Source organism: Muntiacus reevesi, chromosome 2 (genome assembly GCF_963930625.1).
Source record: "Muntiacus reevesi chromosome 2, mMunRee1.1, whole genome shotgun sequence".
Taxonomy (NCBI): domain Eukaryota; kingdom Metazoa; phylum Chordata; class Mammalia; order Artiodactyla; family Cervidae; genus Muntiacus; species Muntiacus reevesi.
The window spans coordinates 138501152-138526647 of record NC_089250.1 but is presented as its reverse complement, the minus strand read 5'-3'; the positions used below and the strand labels follow the sequence as shown (position 1 = coordinate 138526647).

Genomic DNA, 25496 nt, shown 5'->3' with positions numbered 1-25496 from the left:
TTCCCTTTCCCAGGGTTGAGGAATCCAGGCATTTCTTTTGTTAGTTTCTCATTATGGTGATAAGTACCCTCTTCTCTCTTTAATAGGGATCGCCTTGTGTTTTGTAAATCTGGAATTTTAATCTTTATCTTTGCTGAGAATAACTACCTTGTAAGACAGTATATATGCCCATACCATGTTGATTAAAACACCTTTGCCCCATCGGAGCTTTGGTCCCCGTATCTTTCCTCCCTTCCTCCCTTCCTCCCTCCCTTCCTTCCTTCCGTCCATCTCTCTATTTCTGGCTGATTCCCTGGAGCGCGAAAGCCAGCTGCGTAACCCAGGGAATATTAGCCTCTTTCCTTCTTTCACTTTCTCATTGTCAACTCTGGACCACCAGGTTCCAGTCCATTAAAGGCCCAACAGAGTGGCAGTGATGTTGCAAGTAAATCTCAAAAGCATTTGAAACAGTGAGTACATGGACCCTAGGGTGAATCCATTCTGCTTATCACCACATTTGGACACTGGTGTCCGTCCCCCACAGCTGCTTTGTCACCAGTTTCTACTCTTCTCACATGTGGACAACAGTTTGAAATGGAAATCACTATTGGAACTTGAAGCGTTTGGAGTTATCTGTCCATAGTACTTTTGTAAACAGATAGCTGATCTAGTCAAAAATAACCTCTTCTATGATAATAATAAGTACTAGAGCAACTATTAGTGTTAATCACTTTCATGCAGATTATCTTATTTGAAAGTATAGGGTAGATTTCATTACAGATTAATCTCAGCATAGAAACAGAAACGAAGATAAAATTAGAAAAATCATTTTATAACAATTCAGCATAGGATCATTAATTCAAGCAAGTGTCATCCATAAATGCTAAAGCTGTAGAGTGAATTGTTAAGAAGTTTGATATTTACAAAGCCCTGAAGTACTACACCATAGATTTTCATTAATTAAATGTAAAAAAAAAAAAAGAAACTCTCCCATAGAGAAATCTGGCAGATACTACTTTATTATATGAAGAACAACCCATACCAATAATGGGGTGACATGTATCCCCACCTCCCAAATGAATTTCAGTGGAACACACAAATGCACCTACATAGCTGTCTAACCAAATAATAATTGAAATCTAATTTCTAGAAAACAATTGCCTGCAGAATATTTTACAAGACTACTAAATTGAATTCTTCACAAAGTTAAATGTTGAAAGAAATACAGAGCAAAGGGAACTGATAACAGGAAACTAAAGAGAAAAGCTAACTAAATTATACGCTTGTCCCTAGGCTACATACTAAATTGCAAAGAAAAAGGAAAGTTATAAAGTATATTCTAGGCAAGTCAGGAATTTTTAAGTATAGGCAGTACATAAGATAATATGATTGTACTCAAGGTAACTCTTGAGTGTGAATATTATTGTTCTCTTTATAAAAATCATTGTTAATGAGACATACACACTAAAGTAGTGAGGTGTTGATGGATAGGTGGATAGATAGATAAACTCATGTTAATGGAAGAAATTTTTACATACTGAGGAACGGGGAAGTCATTCTGGCTTATACTTCATTTAACTTGAATTTTACATTAAGTAAAGCAGCCTCTTTGTAGCCTATCAGACATACATTGCCCATCTGTTTAATCATTTTTTAAAAGGGTTGACTGACCAGAAATAAAGAATGTTAAAAATACAGATTAAATGTTCTTAGGACATCAAAGCTGGAAAGACTCCCTTCCCAGGCATCAAAGTCATACTGACTCTGTATACCTGCTGATTTTTGGCGGGGGTGGGGGGGTCACTTGAAGGAATGTTTCCCTGACTTGCTTGATGAACTTTGTTCTGACAAAGTATAAAACTGTGCTGAAAACCATGCTTCTCCACAGCAGCTCTTCAGAGTGATCTGAGAGGCTGTCTCACAGGCTTAGCCCTAAATTTGGCTCAAATAAAACTCTCTTCTATTCCTAATATGACTCAAGGTTTCACTGAGTCAGACAAAGTTGTGATCCATGTGGTCAGTATGGTTAGTTTCCTGTGACTGTGGTTTCCATTCCATCTGCCCTCTGATGGATGACGATAAGAGGCTTGTGGAAGTTTCCTGATGGAAAGGATGGCTTTGTAAAACTGGGTCTTGCTCTGGTGGCCAAGTAAATCTCAGTAAATGCTCAGTAAATGTTTAATCCAATTTTCTGCTGATGGGTAGGGCTGTGTTCCCTCCCTGTAGTTTGGCCTTCAAAAAGACTTATTTATGCCAACATATTGCAGCTCCCAGGATTGTGGTAGTCAGTGGCCCTGACCCCACGGCAGGCAACTGTCAACCCAAGCCTCCACGGGAGACTGCAGGACAATCACAGGCAAGTCTGGCTCAGTTTCTTGTGGGGTCATTGCTCCTTTCTCCTGGGTCCTGGTGCACAGGTTTTGTTGTTTCCCTGGGGGTTCTCAGTCCTTCTGCCAGATGCCCAGGTTGGGAAATCCATTGTGGGCCCTAGAACTTTTGCAATAGTGTAAGAACTTCTTTGCTATAATGGTTCTGCAGTGTGTGTGTCATCTGCTCAGTGGCTCTATGGTGGGCCAATGGCGACCTCTTCCAAGAGGACTAATGCCACATGCCATGCCTCCCAGGTCTGCTGCCGCCAGAGCCCTTGTCCCCACAGCAGGTCACTGCTGACCCATGCCTCTGCAGGAGACACTCAAACACTCAAAGGCAGGTCTGGATCAGTCTCCTGTTGGGCGGTCACTGCTCCTTGCCCTCAGTGCTGCACACACAAGGTTTTGTTTGTGCCCTCTGAGCATCTCTCATAGGTCTAAGATTTGATTTTAAATGCAATTGATCCCCTCCTGCCATCTTGCTGAGGCTTCTCCTTTACCAGTGGATATGGGGTATCTTTTATTTTTTGGTGGAATCCAACATTCTCCTGTTGATGGTTGTTGTCCACAGGACTGGAAAAGGTCAGTTTTCATTCCAATCCCAAAGAAGGGCAATGCCAAAGAATGTTCAAACTATGGCACAATTGCACTCATTTCACATGCTAGCAAAGTAATGCTTAAAATTCTCAAAGCCAGGCTTCAACAGTAAGTGAACCAAGAACCTCCAGATACTCAAGTTGGATTTAGAAAAACCAGAGGAACCAGAGATCAAATTGCCAACATCCATTGGATCGTAGAAAAAGCAAGAAAATTCCAGAAAAAACATCTACTTCTGCTTCATTGACTACCCTAAAGCCTTTGACTGTCTGGATCACAACAAACTGTGGAAAATTCTTAAAGACATGGGAATAGCAGACCACCTTACCTGCCTCCTGAGAACTCTATGCAGGTCAAGAAGCAACAGTTAAAACCAGACATGGAACAATAGACTGGTTCCAAATTGGGAAAGGAGTATGTCAAGGCTGTATATTTGTATTGTCACCCTACTTATTTGCAGAGTACATCATGTGAAATGCCAGGCTGGATGGAAGCACAAGCTGGAATCAAGATTGTTGGGAGAAATATCAATAACCTCAGATGTGCAGATGACACCACCTTTACGGCAGAAAGCAAAGAGGAACTAAAGAGCCTCTTGATGAAACTGAAAGAGGAGAGTGAAAAAGCTGGTTTAAAACTCAACACTCAAAACACGGAGATCATGAATGGCATCTTGTCCCATTACTTCATGGCAAACAGATGGGAAAACAATGGAAACAAGTGAGAGACTTTATTTTCTTGGGCTCCAAAATCACTGCAGATAGTGACTGCTGCCACAAAATTAAAAGACCCTTGCTTCTTGGAAGAAAGGCTATGTCCAACCTAGACAGCATATTAAAAAGCAGAGACATTACTTTGCCAACAAAAATCCATCTAGTTAAAGCTATGGTTTTTCCGGTAGTCACATATGGATGTGAAAGCTGGACCTGAAAAAAGGCTGAACACCAAAGAATTGATGCTTTTGAATTGTGGTATTGGAGAAGACTCTTGAGGGTCTCTTGGGATGCAAGGAGATCAAACCAGTCAATCCTAAAGGAAATCAATCCTGAATTTTCATTAGAAGGACTAATGCTGAAGCTGAAGGTCCAATACTTTGGCCATCTGATGCAAAGAGCCAACTCACTGGAAAAAACCCTGTGCTGGGAAAGATTGAGGACAGGAGGAGAAGGGAACGACAGAGGATGAGATAGTTGGATGGCATCACCGACTCAATGGACATGAGTTTGAGCAAACTCTGAGAGATGATGAGGGACAGGGAGGCCTGGTGTGCTACAGTCCCCGGGGTCGCAAAGAGTCAGACAGGACTGGATGACTGAACTGAACTGAACTGAAACTGACTTTAAAAATCTAACAAAATGTATATAAAACATCATGCTTAATAGTTTATGTTAATCTTCACCCTGCAAGAGATCAGAAATGATGAAGGATGAAACAAAGATATTTACCCAGATAGTATGACAATGTATATAGAAACTGCAATTAATTATTAGTAATTTTTTTTAATTTAGCAATGCTGCTATATATGTCATCCAAATGATAAAATTAATTATACTTCTGTATTCCAGATAATAAAATGATAGTCGTTATTTAAAACTTATAACAGTATTAAGCATCTTGCAAAAAAGTTTTGCAAGCCAATTTTACTGAAAAAGATATTATTAAGAAAATTAAAGAAAGCCCCCAAACCAAGGACTATATACCATGCCCATTAATTGAAAGACTCGATGTGTCATGATGTTAAATCTTTTCAAATTGATCTAATGTCACCCAGATAAAAATCCCAGCAGAGTGTTTTGGTAAATTGACTGATACTCATACTAATAAATATCAAATAAAAACTGATAACATTTGGAAAAATAAACAGCTAAGATGAGACAAACAATACAAAAGAGGCAGAACAAACTTGGAACACTTGCACTGTCAGCTGCCAGAGCCTGTTATAAAGCTTTACAGACTAAACTAGAAACAGCACATCTTCCATCAAGCCACCACACAAAGGATTTTTGTGTTCATAGAGGACTGCACTCATACTGTATAAAAGGGAACTTCAAGACTACTGAGGTCAGTATAAGAGGAACCAGTCTTACCAGGTGGCGCTAATGGTAAAGAACCCAACTGCAAGTGCAGGAGACATAGCAGATGCGGGTTCGATCCCTGGGTCAGGAAGATCCCCTGGAAAAGGGAATGGCAACCCATTCCAGCATTCTTGCCTAGAGAATCGCATGGAGAGAGGAACCTGGCAAGCTACAGCCCATGGAGTCGCACAGAGTCAGACACGACTGAAGCAACCTAGCACACAAGCAAACTTACCTTGAGGATGAGGTAATTTCTGAATTTAATGTCACAGGTCACCATATGGGGCAGACTGGTGGGGACCAGATCAATACACCTCTGGATCTCATGGACCACAACATCCATGTAGGGCATGTGGCTCCTGTCCTCCATGCAGGGGCTCCGGTGTCTGCCAAGCACATGGTCAATCTCTTCCTGGACCTTAGCTGGTAACAGATAAGTAAGAATGATGGAGAAAGAAAAGTGCACACCACATTTGCATACAAATTGAAGGACTTGTGAGGTATTGTGAAGGTGCTCCAACAACATTATAAACATCAGTTATAGTTCAGAAATTCACCTAAACATAAAGAGATAACTGCTATAATATAGATACATTCAACTCTCCTGTGAACTAGGCTTAAGATACATCTATATGTACCTCTTTATTAGTATACATAATAAGACAAGCAGAAACTCCCTGCATTTTGGGAACTACAATAGAGAAAGGAACTAAAAGTCTCTGAATTCAAGAAGTGGATTCTTCCCCAACCTTGCCTCTCATCTGTGCACCTCACTATTTTCCTCTTTTTCTGCCCAGTGTCCCTGAGTATAGAGCCTGTTGGTTTCAGTTTCTCTGAAGAATAAGCCTTTCTCATCCCACTGGAGAAAATGTTACATGATAAAAGGATTTGTCAAGGGGACGAGGCAGAGACAGCTCCTTTTTTCAGTCTCGTTTTCCTTCTACCCTCTTTGACATTTGGTACTTTTAAATACTGAACTTTATGGAGTTATAGGGATACATATCTGAGTTAAATTCACCCATTCCAGTCTTAGTTCGCTGATTCCAAGAATGTCGACGTTCACTCTTGCCATCTCCTGTTGAACCACTTCCAATTTGCGTTGATTCATGGACCTAACATTCCAGGTTCCTATTGCTTTTTACAGCATCAGACCTTGCTTCTATCACCAGTCACATCCACAACTGAGTATTGTTTTTGCTTTGGCTCCTTCCCTTCATTCTTTCCGGAGTTATTTCTCCACTGATCTCCAGTAGCATATTGGGTACCTACTGACCTGGGGAGTTCATCTTTCAGTGTCCTATCTTTTTGCCTTTTCATACTGTTTATGGGATTCTCAAGGCAAGAATACTGAAGTGGTTTGCCTTCCCTTCTCCAGTAGACCACATTCTGTCAGACCTCTCCACCATGACCCGTCTGTCTTGGGTGGCCCCATACGGCATGGCTTCATTTCATTGAGTTAGACAAGGCTGTGGTTCATGTGATCAGATTGGTTAGATTTCTGTACTTATGGTTTCAATGTGTCTGCCCTCTGATGCCCTCGCACAAAACCTACCATCTTACTTGGGTTTCTCTTACCTTGGACGTGGGGTATCTCTTCATGGCTGCTCCAGCAAACTGCAGCCGCTGCTCCCTACCTCTGACAAGGGGGTATCTCCACATGGCCACCTCTCCTGACCTTGGATGTGGGGTAGCTCCTCTCGGCCACCGCCCCTGACCTCAGATGTGCTCAAGCCAGGCTTCAGCAATACGTGAACTGTGAACTTCCAGATGTTCAAGCTGGTTTTAGAAAAGGCAGAGGAACCAGAGATCCAACTGCCAACATCTGCTGGATCATCGAAAAAGCAAGAGAGTTCCAGAAAAACACCTATTTCTGCTTTATTGACTATGCCAAAGCCTTTGACTGTGTGAATCACAATAAACTGTGGAAAATTCTGAAAGAGATGGGAATACCAGACCATCTGACCTGCCTCTTAAGAAACCTGTATGCAGGTCAGGAAGCAACAGTTAGAACGGGACATGAAACAACAGACTGGTTCCAAATAGGAAAAGGAGTACCTCAAGGCTGTATATTGTCACCCTGCTTATTTAACTTATATGCGGAGTACATCATGAGAAACGCTGGGCTGGAAGAAGCACAAGCTAGAGCCCAAAAAAGTAAAGTCTGACTCTGTTTCCAGAAGAAGAGGAAGAGGAACTAAAAGCCTCTTGATGAGAGTGAAAGAGGAGAGTGAAAAAGTTGACTTAAAGCTCAACAATCAGAAAACTAAGATCATGGCATCTGGTCCCATCACTTCATGGGAAATAGATGGGGAAACAGTGGAAACAGAGTCAGACTTTACTTTTTTGGGCTCCAAAATCACTGCAGATGGTGACTGCAGCCATGAAATTAAAAGACGCTTACTCCTTGGAAGGAAAGTTATGACCAACCTAGATAGCATATTAAAAAGCAGAGACATTACTTTGCCAACTGAGGTCCGTCTAGTCAAGGCTGTGGTTTTTCCAGTAGTCGTGTATGGATGTGAGAGTTGGACAGTGAAGAAAACTGAGCACTGAAGAATTGATGCTTTTGAACTGTGGTGTTGGAGAAGACTCTTGAGAGTCCCTTGGACTGCAAGGAGATCCAACCAGTCCATCCTAAAGGAAATCAGTCCTGGGTGTTCATTGGAAGGACTGACGTTGAAGCTGAAACTCTAATACTTTGGCCACCTCATGTGAAGAGTTGACTCATTGGAAAAGACCCTAATGCTGGGAAGGATTGCGGGCAGGGGGAGAAGGGGAAGACAGAGGATGAGATGGCTGGATGGCATCACCAACTCGATGGACTTGAGTTTGGGTAGACTCCGGGAGTTGGTGATGGACAGGGAGGCCAGGCGTGCTGTGATTCATGGGGTCACAAAGAGTCAGACACTACTGAGCAACTGAACTAAACTAAACTAAACTGAGGGATACATATTAACTTTGATTAGGTACCTTTTCCTTTCTACATTTAGGATGCAAGTTCATCTTCCCTACTGAGTTCATTATTACTCCTCAGTATGTTCTCTGTGCTTCAGAAATATGCTGAAATTTTGCTGGCTATTTCCTGACCTCCTCTTGTTCAATTTTAAAACTCTTAGTCTTATTTGTAATAAGTTTTTAATGGGATGGTGAAACAGGACAAGATAATGTCTTTTCTAACCCACCATGTACAATCATAAACTCTTACAAGGTAAATTTCAAAAAAAAAAAAAAAAAGCACTTTGTAAAATTTAAAATTTTTGACCCTCAAACTTCTTATTTTGGTAAGCATCATTTTTATAGAAACAGACTTCTGGACTTAAAAAGAAAAAATACCTTTATAGGCATCTTATGCCTAAAAGGTACACTTTTTTGTGACTCTATATGCTTAGAGCACTTCCCAGAATGTGGGCCTCCCTGGTATCTCAGACAGTAAAGAATTCACCTGCAATGCAGGAGACCGGGGTTCAATTCCTGGGTCAGGAAGATCCCTTGGAGAATGGAATGGCAACGCACTCCAGTATTCTTGCCTGGAGAATTCCATGGACAGAAGAGCCTAGAGGGCTACAGTATATAGGGTCACAAAGTATCAGACACAACTAAGTGACTTTCAGTCACTCATCACTCCCAGAATCTGGATGTTATCTCAAGCTACCTCATTAAGTTTTAGAACTTCCCCTCAGACTTCAATAAGGAGAGGTTCCATTTTCCCTACTCTGGCTTTAGAACATGGCATTTTCAGAACGAGCAGACACGTAAGTGGCCCTTCTATAATAAAACCAATATGAAGTCCCAGGCCATGAAATGAAATGACCTCTCATGAAATCCAGATGCTGCTGTGTTGATTTTGCTGCTATACACCGTGTCTTCAACCTCTCAGGTTATACAAAGATGTTCTCTTATTATTTTATGAAAGACCCCTTCATTAAATCTGAAAACATTAAGCTGCTCAAACAGAGATTTAAGTAATTCTCTAAGAGTAACAAGACGGAAAGCACTCCCAGTTTCTTTCCAGTATCTCTTCTGAAATCACCCTGACCACCATATTATGATCCCTATGACCTCTGGGTGCTTCAGCAGCAGGAGGAGCCCACATCCCAGGGTAGTGCTTGTCTCTACCCCAGCTCCAAACAAATCAAATATAGTAGCTGTCAAGCTTCCAAATGTAAAGTTCAATTGTTGATTGTGCTTTTCCTAGGAATGATTTGATACAATTATTTGACAGGCTAACTTTTCAGAATTACAGGTAATCCAAAATAACTCACATTATTTTAAAGTTAAGCCTATTTTATATGTCTCTCTGTGTGTGTGTGTGCTAAGTTGCTTCAGCCATGTCTGACTCTTTGAGACCCTAGGGACTGTAGCCCACCAGGATCCTCTGTCCATGGGATTTTCCAGGCAAGAATACTGGAGCGGATTGCTGTGCCCTGCTTCAGGGGTTTTTCCCAACCTAGGGATCGAACCTATGTTTCTTACATCTCCTGTATTGGCAGATGGATTCTTTACCACTAGTACCACCTGGGAAGTCATACACACACACACACACACACACACACACACTGCAAGGTGCAATTATAGAAAAAAAATCTACTGTAGAATATAGCAAGAGATTATAGATCAGCTGATTCAAACATCAGTTTCTCCTAACTTAATCCTCACTTGCCTAAAAGTTCCATTCATCAGCCTCTTTTGCATTTAGGTGAGCCAAGAAGTGGGCTTCCCTGGTGGCTCAGTGGTAAGGAATCCACTTGCCAATGCAGGAGACGTGGGCTCGACCCCTGGGTTGGGAAGATCCCCTGGAGTAGGAAATGGCAACCTGCTCCAGGATTCTTGCCTGGGAAATTTCATGGACAGAGAAGTTTGGCGGACTACCGCCCATGGGGTCACAAAAGAGTCAGACACAACTTAGTGACTAAACAACAACAACAAGCAACACGGTTTTCACCAGTGTGATACAAGCAGAAGGCTATTGGAATTGCTTCCTCTATGCCCTCCTTCCTACCCAAAACAAATATCTGAAGGAGTTGTTAGAACACCCCAACATCATTTTCGGACAAGAAGTGTTAATAATGAGTGAGCCTGGCAGGTTACAGTCCAAAGGGTTGCAAAGAGTCAAACACGACTGAAGAGACTTAGCATGCATGCACATGAGCTCTATATACTCAGCATAAGTAAATAAAAATGGGAGGTATTTGAATCCCTGATGTTTCAGGACTACTGTACTATTCCTACACTGACAGAAGATTCTTTGTACATGAGATAAATATAGCCTCTATTCATTAAAGCATTTATTAATAGGTTTTCTCTTATTTATAGATGAACAAATTTTAATTAGTAGAAATAGATAAATTAGGGCCATAACATGAAAGATGTTATAAGCCTGAATCAAGATTTCATAATTCTCTTCTTTGTTAAAAATGTACATGAACTCAATACTGTCTGTATATTCACGATGAAGTTGAAATTGTACAAAGCTAATATGGCAGCACAACCCGAAATGAACTACATGTAAATTATAATAAAGGGGATGGATTCACAAATACAATACAGGACCATCGTGGTTGTATTCCACATGCAATGCAATTAGCAGTTTGACCTAAGAAACAAATGTAGGAATAAAAAGAATATACAGCTTTAAGTTACACTACAATCATAAAAACAGAAAGTTGAGGCTTTCTCTGCCCAAGGGGAAAAGGGAAGGGAAGGAGTTATGCAATGCCAAAGCTGACAAACTAAGTAACTATCTCTCATAAATAAGGAGACAGACAGCAATCAAAAAGGACAAGTAATGCTGTTTTAGGATTGATGCTATGATGTGACATAGACTACATAACAAGCAGGTAGTTTTAAATACTAAGTAGAAGGGATCATTAATATGCAAAAAGTATATTTTGTAAACATGTCCCTAGACTAGCATTAATTTTATGATGCATTTATAATCTCCAGGGCCCCAGTGCCATGCCTATTATTATGTAATAAACACAATTAAGACAGACTAAACTCACTGAGTGTGTGCTCTATTAATGTTAGGTAGTTAAAATAGGGAAAAGGAGTCCAGAATGGCGGTGGCTAAAAGATAAGGAAGAGAAAAGCCTGCAAAAATAGAACAAAGGAAGGTCTGAGGACCAGAGTGAGGACCTCAGGTAGAACAAACAACACTCCTGGCTAACCCAATTTACATAGGGCAGGCCCAAGGGGAGAAAAAACATAAAAAGAGGAGCCAAAGGGCTGGAGGACTCTCACTCTCTCTCTCTCTCTCTCTCTCTTTCTCTCTCTCTCTCTCTCTCTCTCTCTCTCTCTCCCCCACATGCTGGGACACTCTTCTCCTCGCATCTTTGGGTCGACAGGCCCTCACGCCTTGAGAATGGATTTTCCTGTTATTATCTAAATAAAATAGAGCTGTAACACGGAGCTGTAACACTGATTTGTCTAAGAGGTATAACACGGTCCGTTCGAGACCTGAGAGCTATAACACAGTCTGTCCAAGACCCGAGAGCTGTGATATGCTGAGGACTTTAATGTCTGTCACTCCAAATCTTTGTTGCAACGAGACAGAACCAAGGAGTAGACACTCGCCTGACATCTATGGTGCCGTGACTCAGATTTAACCTGGCTGTAACAACCTCAGCACGGCCCCACAAGGAGGAGGCCAACCACAGCAGAAGCCCAACTTGGTGAAGCTCCCGCGGTAGAAGTGGAATGCGAAGAAAACCCATTGCAAGGGAAGTGACAAGAGGCCCATTGTGCTGGAAACCGGGACAGCAAAAAACGAACTCAACAAAAAGCTTCTGTGGCTCAGTATCAGATTCCAGAAGACCTCCAGATGATCCTCGCTCCTATGGCTGGAGGGACATATGCCTAATGAAATCTTAATTCCTTTACAATCTCGAGTTTCTTGTTTCCTCGAACCCCCCGTGAACAGGCGGGCGGCAGTGGGCACAATTGAGGGACTATGGAGCGGTTACTCCTCAGCCTGTCCCAAAGGCTCTATCTGCTGAGCTCCCGTAGCTGTTACACAAGCCGGTGGGGGTTCTTCTGTCCTTACTCTTCTTTGTGCCAAGGATCAGGCCAATGAAAACTGTGAGCACCGGTCAGATATTTAGCAAATTTTCCGGCAGACTATGAAGGGGATTCCTTGGCATGTTTTTCCCACTGCTTTTTTCTCCTGTCCTTCAGCTCTCTCTCCCAGGACTCAAGCCTAACCAAAACCCAGGATGCCCGGCTTCAGGACCTAATGAAGCTCAGGCTCTGATGTCTTATTGCAAAAATTCAGTGAGAGACAAAGCGATAGGTAAGAGGTAGACTTGTTAAGATTCAGAGAGAAGTGTCACATTCTACAAGATATGGGCCATGGAATGAGGCCTGGCTAGGTTTTTTGAGCGGGGATGGGGGGGGGGGGATGAATTCATATGCTAATGAGTGGGAAGATCATCCCACCCATTGGGGAACCACCCACTCCTTTGTCTTTTGACAGTGCCTTAGCACTGTTCCACCACCTCTGGGTGTGTCTTTTGGCTTACAGATTGGGGATTAAGGTTTACTTGAATTTGACTTATCTCGGACCCAATTGATTTTAATTGGTTTATGTTTTGCCCTTGTGCTATTCATCCTTTCAAAGGTTGTGCTCTGCACCCTTTCTTCCTGTTTCATGCTCTTTTCCTCAGCCCCACTGCTGGGCCCACAATGTCGCCTCTACAATCTTACGGAGGGACAACCAAAAAAATAGCTAGCCCGTGGGAGGGAAATACTGTATAATATCCAACTCCTCTAGATATTCAGGTCTTCATCTTCCATGTTTCCTATAACATGTGCAACATCACCATCTCTCAGTGAACCTTCTAGGATGAGCGACAGGCACACAATGCCTGCTAGAAGTTCATCAGTTGGCATCCCTTCAAAGGCAATTGGGCTTCCAGGGATAAAGTTTGCCACTTTGGGAGTTAGCCTTGCAGGCCGTTGGGGCCCAAACCCTTACCACCCTTCTCCTAAAATTACAAACATCCCTGGGTCAAATCTCCATTCCACTTTTATGGAACATTTGGTTGGTTGCCTCTTACCAATTTGTTCTTGAGCCAATTACTAACTCTTATAATCAGGACCCTTTTGCTTGTAGGCAACATTGCTCCACCCAGCCTACTATTAAAATACCTTAATGTCCCTAACAGGACCAGATAAAGGACCACTCCTTTGTCACTACTTCTGTTATTACCTAAAGTGGGTCTATGACAATGAAATGTTTACCATTGGAGACACCCTAATCTGCTCTTAAGGAGGACTAGGGAAAGAAATCAATGACTTACAATCCCTTAGAGCAGTAAGAGGATAAGGCTTATGACTGTTTCACTGTTTCCCAGTCTCAGGGCACAGGCTTGGATTGCTTTACATCATATCTATTCCCATCCATGGTAGACAAATCAGCAATGAGTTAAGATTCAGTTCAGTTCAGTTCAGTTCAGTCACTCAGTTGTGTCCGACTCTTTGCCACCCCATGAATCACAGCACACCAGGCCTCCCTGTCCATCACCAACTCCCAGAGTTTACTCAAATTCATATCCATCGAGTTGGTGATGCCATCCAGCCATCTAATCCTCTGTCATCCCCTTCTCCTCCTGCACCTAATCCCTCCCAGCATCAGGGTCTTTTCCAATGAGTCAACTCTTCACATGACCTGGCCAAAGTACTGGAGTTTCAGCTTCAGCATCAGTCCTTCCAATGAACACCCAGGACTGATTTCCTTTAGGATGGACTGGTCAGATCTCCTTGCAGTCCAAGGGACTCTCAAGAGTCTTCTCTAACACCTCAGTTCAAAAGCATCAATTCTTCGGTGCTCAGCTTTCTTCATTGTCCAACTCTCACATCCATACATGACCACTGGAAAAACAATAGCCTTGACTAGATGGATCTTTGTTGACAAAGTAATGTCTCTGCTTTTTAACATGCTATCTAGGTTGGTCATAACTTTCCTACCAAGGAGTAAGCATCTTTTAATTTCATGGCTGCTATCACCATCTGCAGTGATTTTGGAGCCCAAAAAAATAGTGTGACACTGTTTCTGTGAGGCTGCGCCATGACTGGCAGCCTAGATTAGGAGTAGGCCTGGTTTTCCAGGGTAACATGATTATCAGGCCACCTGGAGCCAGCCAATCAACATGCGCCTAGCAAGAAAAAGGGAACCTATCAGGGGAAAGCTGAAAAACCCACAAATGCCCAAGTTTGAACAAAAGCCCACGAAAGTTTGTACCAATAAAATTGCTTTGCAAACTTGTAACCAATCTGCTTAAGCCAGCTACTAACCGCTTATGCATACCTTATAAATTTGGGTAACCACCTCTGCTCAGGGCTTTCTGACCCTGCACCACTGCGTTGGTTGCGGCAGCAAGCCCTGACTCGAGTCAGCAATAAACTTCCCTTTTTTTGCGAGTTGCATTATCTTGGAAGACTTCTCTCTTCCCACTCGGGGATTTGGACATCGGGCATAACATTTTGGGGGCTCGTCCGGGATCCCTTGACCAGGGAAAGAGAACACTTCCAGGACAGAGGGGAAGGATAGATAATAGCACCGGTGCTCAGGAAAAGTCCAGTGTAAATCCGAGGCCCTGCTGAGAAGCACAAAGGTATCTGGCGCAGGAGAAAGCTTTCTATAAAGGGGGAACGGATTGGACGTTCCAGCCAGCGCAAGACCGAGGCCAGCGAGTGCACTGGAAGGCAGCCGGCTCTGCGGGAAGGAGAGTTCCTCTCCTGATCCCGAGTCTAGTGAGCAGTGGACGCCATTTGGTAAGGTAAACCTTGTACCGGGGGGAAAGAAAATTCAGGGGGCCCGAAAACCCAGCGCTGTGTTGTCGCCCGACGTTTGTCTGTCTGTGTGTTTGTCTTTGGCTCTCCGTGTTTGTGTGTGTGCCAGCATTGTCTCTGGTCTCCCTTTTCTGGAAGCCCAGGGAAAAGTCCTGTAACACCTGGGTGTCTGTAGGTGGCAGGAGACGTCTGTAAATCCACCCCTTTTGCCCCCCTTTCCCGCCTCCTCCTCATCCTTTCAACCTGGCTTCCTTTCCTCCTTTTGAAATCTTTGAAGACATCTGAAGTTTTGTGTCTCTATAGAAGGTTTTCTGAGAGACTGTATTCTTGTATTTAAGGGAGTGTCTGATGAGGACTGCCAGGTTTATATGTATGTGTTTTAATTCTGTTCTGTGTTATGATTTGTGACGGCCATTTTGCTTTGTCTGGACACCATTTAGACCTGCTGCGATTTTGTTAGAACTTGATTTTCTTTTCCTGTGCCGTGAGACCACGGCTCTCAGGAACACTTATCTAGACCACCTCTAACTCCTGAGACTGAGAGAAAAAGGAAAAAAGCCTTTAAAAATGTTATTTATTTCAACTTTTTTTATAAACTAGTAAATTTTATATTGTAATATCTAATTCATGACCAAACTTAGAAAATGAAGCTAGATCTTGCACTGTGTCTGTCTAAATATGTTTTGGTATGTCTTTGTCTGTGGAAAATATTTTTTAGGTTAATTTTTAAATGAGCTCTATTTAATTGGCTTAAAAAAGGGGGTAAGTGCTTACAAATCAAATAATTCTAAATTAAACAATAAATTCCAGGTTTAGGTGAACTGGGAAATATTCAGTACTAAATACCTGATATTAATGCTTGTTTGTTGACCTATCTAATATAGACATGTCTTAGAGTAATTAACCTCTAGTAGAATATTTTCATTGTACCTAGGTTTAATATAAGTTAAATATTATACCTATTACCTCGTTTGTCAACAAGGAAATTACCTCAAGTGAAAAAACTTCTAGAAAATGTAAATGAGGTATGAGTTTATATATAAACTCTATTAAGAATAATTATTCTTTAAGAATATCTGTCTACAATGGTCTCCCCAGATTGGCATAACTTGAATTTCTAAGGGTTGTGCTAAACTAAGTATTGGAAGTCTATTAAATAATTAGGTCATTTCCAAATGAAATAAGATTTTGAAACATTTACTACTAAACACTGATTTCCTTTTACAGAAAAACTAAAGAGATTTGGGACTATAAATGAATAATGTTCGATGTCATCCTAAAATGTTTTAAGAAAGCAAGAGTTTTAGAAATTATCACTGGTATTTATGCTCACCAATCTATAAAATGCTAATATAAAAGTTAGCTCTTGATTGCTAAAGGAAAGCAGGAAGTGTGCTTTCAGTAACGTATGAAAGAATACTAAAAAGAGTTATGCATGATCAGGATTTTCTAAAATTGAATTACAATTAGTTAGGTAAGTGGATTTTGTTAGGAATGACATGGTTGTAAGAAAACTGCTTAGAGCCAATTAGGTCCAAGATGGTTGAGCTGACTTTCACTAGACCTTGAGCCTTGATATTTACTCCCATTGTGACATATCAACAAGCTAAATGATACAGCCATCAACATTGACTAAATCTGACCAAATGTTCTAAACGCTTTTAATTGATCTTTTCCATAAAAATTCCTAAATCGAATTCTTTTGAAGTTCCTTTGACCTCTAGCTAACTTTGGGGTGCTTCAGAGGGCCCCTGAAACATCCCAAAGAGAGATATTAAACTATTTGGTTGGTTAAATTACATAAAAGATTATCAAATGAGTAATAAATCTGCTCATGTTATAATGTATGAAAAATTACTAATACAGATATCCTAGAAATTATATGGAGTTCTTAACATTTTGATATGTCTTGGTATTCTAATGAAAACCCTGATGACTTCACAAAAGTTAACAAAGGACTGAATGAACCAGCAAATATGCTTATAACTTTCATGGTTTCTATCTGAGAAATTACAGGTTTAAATCATGTGTTTTCTGGGAGTAGGGAAAACCTTCCTCTCAAACTAATTATAAAAATAATTTGGTAAAATTACATGTTATAAACAAAACAATTATATTTTCTGTCTATCTGACTCCTCCAGAAATTTGAAACTTTTAAGTTTCCAGTAAGCTTATCAAATGAGCTAAAAAGGTTATCTCACTAACAGGTACAAAAATCTCAAGGAATTTTTGAGACCTTAAAAAGAAAAGAGTTCACCTAGATTTGTTAGGCAAAATCTGTGATAAGCCTTTCGTGTGAGTTTCCCAGCCCTGTTTTATATTAAAAGTTCAGTCTGAGATCCAATAAGTGTTTCAGCAAAATAAAAAGTCTATCATCAGTTATGGCTATATAAATCATCAGACCAAAATTAGTGATAACAGACCTATTTTGCAAGCAAACTAGCCTTAATTTGGTTGTATTTGATAAAAATGAGGGTAACTTTAGGGAGAAAAAGATATTTCAAAAAAATGTTAAACCCCAGTTTGTTAATGGAGGTCTGCATGTAGTAAGACTCATTTCTCAGATAGTTCTTTGCTGTTATGTGATATTAATGTAAAATTTAATTGAATCCTTAAAGAACACCCTAAGTTTGTTTCTGAAGCTTATCTTAATAATCTATCTTTGGATAAAGATCAGATGCCTCATGACCTGCAACCAGGACTGGAAAAAGACATAATTTAAGGGACTGTCTCCAACCTGGATGGAAAGACTTTTTATCAGGTACTCTTAACTAGCTCATGCACAATGAAACGGAAGGAAATTAACTCTTAGATTAATTCCCACTTCCAAAGGCCCCTACACTGGATTGGTCTATAGAGAAAACAGCTGACCTGATCTCACCTTAAAATGATGCTCAAACAGGAGAAACTACACTACACCAGGATGAGAAGACGACGACATCAGAGGCAGACAGCTTGTCCAAGATGCTGGACCTGATTCGTATGATCATTTATAATGTTTTCTTGACTTCTTAGACCTTTGCCTATAAATCAAATGCTTTTCTATCATAGGCCTGATCCTATGATAGTTTTAGAAATCAATCCAGTTGTTGGGTTTGTGGCCAATTACCTGTATCTAGTTCTGGGTTACCTTGGTAAATTTCTCTACTACAAGACTCTATAAATTGTTGGCCCTAAGGAAATTTACTTAAAAAAAAAATTATAGTCATATTCAGGTCACTGTGATACTACTAGATGGGATCCCCTCACCGGGTCAATTAATAATGCCTGCTCTGACTCTGGCCATAAATTTGAGGTTTTTTCTATTACTCAAGCTTAATCAGAGCAACAAGAAAAGTTTCAGCAAAGGATAAAGAAATCTCCCACAATTATGAGAAGGATTTATATAGATAACACCAGGCTATGGTAATTTAGGTTTAAAGTCTCCTCTGTGTTGGAAACAATTAAATCATACTAAGGATAATCAGTCTAGTAACACTAGAAAACTGGGCTATGTGCCTTATAGATGGTGGTGCCAATGTATAATTTCCCTGAAAGATAAAGATTCGTACAGAGTAGACTAAGTCAGATGACCTGGGATATACTGGGTTACATCTAATGGAAGCTCAAGTCTTACTTGTGACTTTACTAATACTGCTGGCTATGTTCTTTATATTTCACCTGTTTTACAAAATTGCTGTTTCTTACACTGCCAAATGAGTGACTGAGGCCTCTGATAAAATAATACATAGTTCCCTATGAGAACGATGATGATAACAGTGTAACTCTAGATATGAGAAAAAACAACAAGAGGGAATGTTTTCTTGGACCAAGAGGCTAGTAAGACAGGTGGTCCAGAGAATTTTGGATATTGTTTTATGGCCTAGTTCAGTAACAGCACATTGAGTGGCCTGTCAACAAAATCTTTGCCAAACCTGAGAATGGACATTCTCCGCACCATGGGATAAAATGGTCATGAAATGCCCCCCTCAAAATCATGGTCAAGTTTATGAGCAAAAAGGGGCTCTGCCAACTGAAGATTGACACTTGCCATCTGCATCTAGAGAGATTAAATCATGGCCACTGCAACTCTGACTTTCAACGGCCCTGAAAGGAGTTCAGGGGTGAAAATCAGGAATGAGGCACTCTGTGCTCTAAAAAAAACTGGCAGAACAGGCCTTCAGATAGTTAGATCTTTTCAGGAGATTTTATGAGTCCCAATTCTTGCATCTTCTCATACCTAGAGAAACACTGACATCATTAATGGTGACATCTGCTTTGGTTATTAAGGAAAATTTTACAATTAAAAGTCAAAACAGAGTGCTCAGCTATGGTTCAGGCACCCTGGGGAATAACTAGGTGTTACTATGGGTGTAATTTCAGATTAGACCTTGTATTGCTAAACTCTTGAAATGTCTGAGTCGTGGCAGGCTTAGATGCCACCATTCTCCAAACAATGTCTGCTGGAAGCTAGTAACTGCAACCTTACTTTTTATAAAACTAGGCAACTGGCCACCTGGCTAAAAGTCTCCCTGAAATGCCAGGTCCAGACTGGGTTTCAGGCCTATTCTTCTAAAAAGAAAGAGATCTATTTTGTCTATTAAAATTCCAGTTATCCCTCCTCCAACTACTACTAATTGGGTCTGTTACAACAAAATGGTAGACCAAGGGATTGAGATTTTAATCATACAAGGCTCAGATCTAGGACTTGGAACTCAGAAATACTTCCAATTCAGTGTCTCTTCTCCAAGCTGAGGCAGTCCTATGCCCCATTTTGACAAGAAGTTATCACAGTCATAGTTGCCCTGTTCTCTAAATTAAAACTGAGCAATGAACATTGGGGTGCACGTGTCTCTTTCAGATCTGGATTCCTCAGTGTGTATGCCCAGAAGTGGTATTGCTGGGTCATATGGTAGTTCTATTTCCAGTTTTTTTAAGAAATCTCCACACTGTTTTCCATAGTGGCTGTACTAGTTTGCATCCCCACCAACAGTGTAAGAGGGTTCCCTTTTCTCCACACCCTCTCCAGCATTTATTGCTTATAGACTTTTGGATAGCAGCCATCCTGACTGGCGTGTAAGGAAGCAACCTAGATGCCCATCAGCAGACGAATGGATAAGGAAGCTGTGGTACATATACACCATGGACTATTACTCAGCCGTTAAAAAGAATTCATTTGAATCAGTTCTAATGAGATGGATGAAACTGGAGCCCATTATACAGAGTGAAGTAAGCCAGAAAGATAAAGAACATTACAGTATACTAACACATATATACGGAATTTAGAAAGATGGTAACGATGGCCCTATATGCAGGGCAGAAGAAGAGACGCAGAAGTACAGAACAGACTTTTGAACTCTGTGGGAGAAGGGGAGGGTGGGATGTTTCAAAAGAGCAGCATGTATATTATCTGTGGTGAAACAGACCACCAGCCCAGGTGGGAGGCATGAGTCAAGTGCTCGGGCCTGTTGGGCTGGGAAGATCCAGAGGAATCGGGTGGAGAGGGAGATGGGATGGGAGACCGGGATGCGGAATACGTGTAACTCTATGGCTGATTCACATCAATGTATGACAAAACCCACTGAAAAATAAAAATAAATAAATAAATAAATAAATAAATAATCTAATCCAAAAAAAAAAAAAAAAAGCTGAGCAAGACTCTGGGGTGGCGACTCTGGAGTACAAATCTGCTGTGTGTTCTCCATTTCTTATCTGTAGGATATAGGCTTCATTCAGCCTCCTTGACCTTCCCTGAGTTCCAAAGAGTGGATTCAAACGATTGCTAATCAGGGAAGGGAGGGAATATAGAAACAGGAGAGAAACAATCAAATGGTGGTACAGCCTTGAGACAGGGTCCTGGTTCCTACTCAAAGAAATATGCATAACAATGTCTTTTGAGTTCTTCTACAGAACTGGAGCCCCCACCCAGGTGGAGGACGGTAACTTCAGACTAAACACAAGATTCCTGGAGCAGAGCTCTGTTGCTTCACCACCAGCCAATCAAAAAAAAAAAAAAAAAAGTCACAAACCCTGCAGCCCTCACCCCAAATGTTGCCTCCTGTTTCTGGGGACCAGTGATGACCATCCTGTTAGGGCTCCTGTTTGGCCCCTGTCTATTTCTTCTCTGAGAGGTGCCAACAGTTTCAAACTAAATTGCTGTTATTACAAGAGTGAAAGCTGGTTTCAGATATGGAACACCCCAACTTAGATCAGGTAGAGAGAGACCTCTGCTCTGCTAGGCTGGCCTACGCCCAGGCACAGCAGGAAGAAGTTACAGAAGAAAGAGACCTTTGCCCCAATTCCCAAGAAGCATTTTGAGTATGAAGTCTCTCAGGGGGGAGTTGTTAGGGGAAGCACACTGATTGAAACCGCCCACCCTGGCCAGGCACCATAGTAATCATTTGCATGAGTTGTTTTATGACAGGAGATCCTGATAAGAAATACGGAACTAATAAGCCACCACCAATTGGAAGAGTTCGGAAAAGGTCAAAAGGAGACACCGCGTGTCTGTCCACTTCCCAGAATCCCTCTCACTAGCACCCATCTTAGTTGAGCAATGTGTGGGCCACCAGGAAAGACTCTGAATTAGAATGATTGGCCAAAGACTACCCAGAAACTAATCCCATCACCATAAAACCCAAGACTGCGAGCCATGCGGCAGAGCAGTTCTGGGTTCCCTTACCTACTGCTCTCCACCCGGGTGCCCTTTGCCAATAAAATCTCTTGCTTTGTCAGCATGTGTCTCCTCGGACAATTCATTTCTGAGTGTTAGACAAGAGCCAGCTTTGGGCCCTGGAAGGGGTCCCCCTTCCTGCAACAGGCCCAAGGCAGAGTCTCCTCTTAGTCAAGGACCCCGACCAGCATTTGTGAAAATCTTTTATACCCCATGTGTACGTGTCCGAACCCACCACCCCAAATTCCCTGAGACTTACATAAACAAAGGAAGGGTAAATACAATCCCAATAATCCCACCATTCATGTGCCAAGTGCTTAGATAGTTAAACAATTAGCCACTAATCAATAAGCCTGAGGTTACACTCCGATAGGTACAGAAAATTTATGGCCTGTCTGGAGGAAGGGGTGATTAGTGTATGTGTTCTCTTAGGCGAGGAGTAACCTGGATACGATCTTCAAGGTTCCCCTGTCTGGAATGGGTCTTATCCTTCTGTTGTCATTTCCAAAGGCACTAAACACCGAGTTCAGAGTCCATTGGAGAGGTGGCCGAGCATGATCAGCTGAACAGGCCTAAGATGGGGTCCAGGCCCTATGAATTCCTTCTTCAATTTTACTTTATACTCAATTAAGGTTTCTCTCTTTCATTCACCTACTCTTTCCCATCATATACCTTTGCACCTTTACATCCACTATTCACGCATCTGAAATTCCTTTCCTTGTCCTTCATGCAAACATATTAAATTTATTTTCAACCACCTGTCATAAAGAAGTCCAGTTAGATTATGCCATTCTCTTTCATTCCCTCAAACAGTGTGTGCAGAGATCATGCCCATCTTCATATTATACTATAATATTTGCATTTTATACCTTGTTTGTAATTGAACTGTAGCCTGCCAGCCTCCTCTGTCCATGGGATTCTCCAGGCAAGAATACTAGAGTGGGTTGCCATTACCTCCTTCCTGATCCAGGGATGGAACCTGCATCTCTCACATCTCCTGCATTGCAGATGGATTCTTTACTGATGAGCCACCGCAAAATCCCTAAATAGCAACTAAGTGGTGTGAAATTAAAGTACCTCCTGCCATATCAATAAACAAGAAATGTCATAGCCATTAGTGATTTCTGGCCTCCAAATATGAATGAGGGCTCCCAAAACTGAGATCTGACAGATGCTGCCACCCCCCAAGATGACTGCTGAGGAGCTGGGGGAAGGCAAGAAGAAGTTTCAGGAGGCTGCATTCCTCCAGGTGAACAAGGAAACTGGATTTGGCCCCAGAGAGCTGAGGCACATGTCAAAGGAATGAATTCAGTGAGTCCATAGGCTTGCATCTTCTCATACACAGAATGCTAAATTCCTTAACTTGATATCTGATCTTTGATATTCAGACTGCTTGCTCCCTTTGTTGCAAACTTGTATATAGCCTGACTCCCCCTCCTGCCTCCTAGGAGCAGTTTTCTCAGAGCGACTGTAAGGTGGTCTCCCACACTTAGAGTCCTAACCATTCCCACCAAATAAAATAAATCTCTACTTTCAGGATGTGACTATGTTTTTTTAGTCAACAGTGGAGACTGAATGACAAGACTTGTGAGTAATGGGAGCCTTTCTAGAAGGACCTAGAAGTCCTTCAATTGCAGTGGGCATCCCTTTGGACAATTGAAGTCATACAGATGAAACACCTGGTGTTTGAGATAACATGTGAAAGTTGTTTTAGAAACTTTAAACAATATCATATCTACAAATCCCCTTAACAACAAATATTCACCAAGCATAAAATCAACATTTCACTTTTAACTTAAAATGAGTAGATTTCAGCATAGGTAATTAATTAACGGGTTGTTTTTTATTATTCAATTCACTTCTGCTGCCTTTTCTTGTACCCTTTTCACCCAAGATGCCTGTTAATTTGAAGAGAAAATGGTGAAAATTAAAATTTAAAGAGGCAATTTTAAAATACCATTTAATAACTAAAATTATGAGTGCTGAATATCATCTGTCTGGAAAGCCTGTAGGAAATTAAGCACTGATATACAAAGGAGAATAACTAGGGACCTCAAAATATTTTTTGCTTAATGAACAGCTGAAAGAATCACAAGTAGAATCAGAAGAGGTGAAGCTTACATGAGAGAGATTGTGGTTCATAAGGTGCAAGCCTCTGGGCTCACTGAATTCATTCCTTTCATATGTACCTTCAGCTACCTAGTTCCTGGGTTACAGTCAGGGGTGGCAGATGTGGCAAATGGCTGCTTCCTGCATCCACCCCTCCCCCACCACAGTCCCAGCTCCTCAGTAATCACCGTGGGGGTGGCGGCATCTGTTGGATCACAGGCATTGTGTTCCCTTTTGGGAGACCTCACATTTGGAGGCCCAAAATCACTGAAGGCTGTGACTTCTTGCCCTTCAATACAGCAGGAAATATTATATTTCACAGTATGTTTTAATAAATTCTGATTTTTTCCCATCATTTAAATCAAGTTAATCATATTCCCAGTGAAGGGCTCACTTTCTTTTTTACCTAAAGTATAGCTGAGTTACAATATATTAGTTTAAGGTGTACAACTATTGGTGAACTTAATATATATAAGTGGGAATTTAAAGCACAGGAAGAGAAAAGGAAAAAACATAGCTCAAAAAGTCAGTCACTGAAATCAAGCAAGATCTCTAAAACAAAGGAGACTCAGTGAGGAGAGGCAACCAGCTCTTTATCTAGTCCTGTGACTGTTTATCTGAGACAGTCAGCTTTGGATGCCCCTTTGAAATGGATGCCTCAGCCATCAAAGATCAAATCAGACACTTGCATTACAAAATAGTGGGGAAATTGTCCAGATTTACACTCTACATTAGAAAATGCAAATCAGAAGCAAGAGATATCACTTATTCTATCTGTTAGAATAGGCACTATCCAAAAAAAAAAAAAAAGGAAGAAGGAAAGAAGGATGAAGGGATAGAAGGAGAGGGAGGGAGTGGAGAAGAAAATAACAACTGTTGGTGAGGGTGGGGAGATAGAATACTACTACCAGGAGCTCCTATGGAAAATACTAGGATGGTTTCCCAAATAATTAAAACTAGAATTACCATATTACCCAGTAATCCCCTTTCTGAGTTTCTATTCATAAGAACTGACTCAAACTTTCAAAGTGATATTTGTACTTCCATAACCTTAAAAGTTGAGGTAAAACAACTTAAATATTCCCCATTGATTAATGAATAAAGAAAACATGTAAATACATATACTGGAATAGTATTCAGCCATAAAAATGAAACGCATCTTCCCACATGATACGACATAGATGAAACTTGAGCAAACTGTACTCAGTGAAAAAAGCCAATCACAGTAGGACAAAGGATTCATAATTCCCCTTATATGAAATATCTAAATGAGTCAAACTTACAGAAACAAAAAGTATCCATTTGGCCAAAAATTTCCTTTGTTGAAGTAAAAAGAAAAGACATCTTTCATTTTCACCAAGAACTTTATTGAACAACATGTTCACCGTTTGTTCCCCTACCTTCTGCAATTTTTCACGCAACTTCATACTTCCATCTTCTTAAAACTTTTTGGTTTTGAGTAAAATGTTCCAGGTGCCTTTTACAGTCTCCCAGGGAACTGAAAATTTTTCCATTAAGAGAATTTTGTAAAACCCAAAATAAATTGATACCTGAAGGTGCAATGTCCAGTGAGTACAGCGGTTGAATCAGAACTTCCCAGCCAAGCTGTAACAGTTTCTGCCTGGTCATCAAAGAAACATGTGGCTTTGCATTATTCACATGGAGATTTATGGATTTTCAGTTGACTAATTCCTGACATTTTTCATCAAGTTCTAACTGGAAGCAGTACTTGTGGGAATTAATAGTTTGGTTTTCCAGAAGGAGCTCATAATAGAGTTCTACCATAAACATAACATTACCTTCTTTGCGTGAAGACAAGCCTTTGGTGTGGTTGGTGGTTCATTTTGCTTGCTTCATGATCTCTTCCCACATTATCGTACAGTAACCACTTTTCATCACGCATCACAATTTGTTTTAAAAATGAAT

At 41.0% G+C, this 25496-nt stretch overlaps 1 pseudogene; it reads right to left on the bottom strand.

Moving 5' to 3' along the window:
- The window catches only part of LOC136157278 (cytochrome P450 2C9-like), a 32571-nt pseudogene that overhangs the window by 1309 nt on the left and 5766 nt on the right, over positions 1 to 25496 (bottom strand).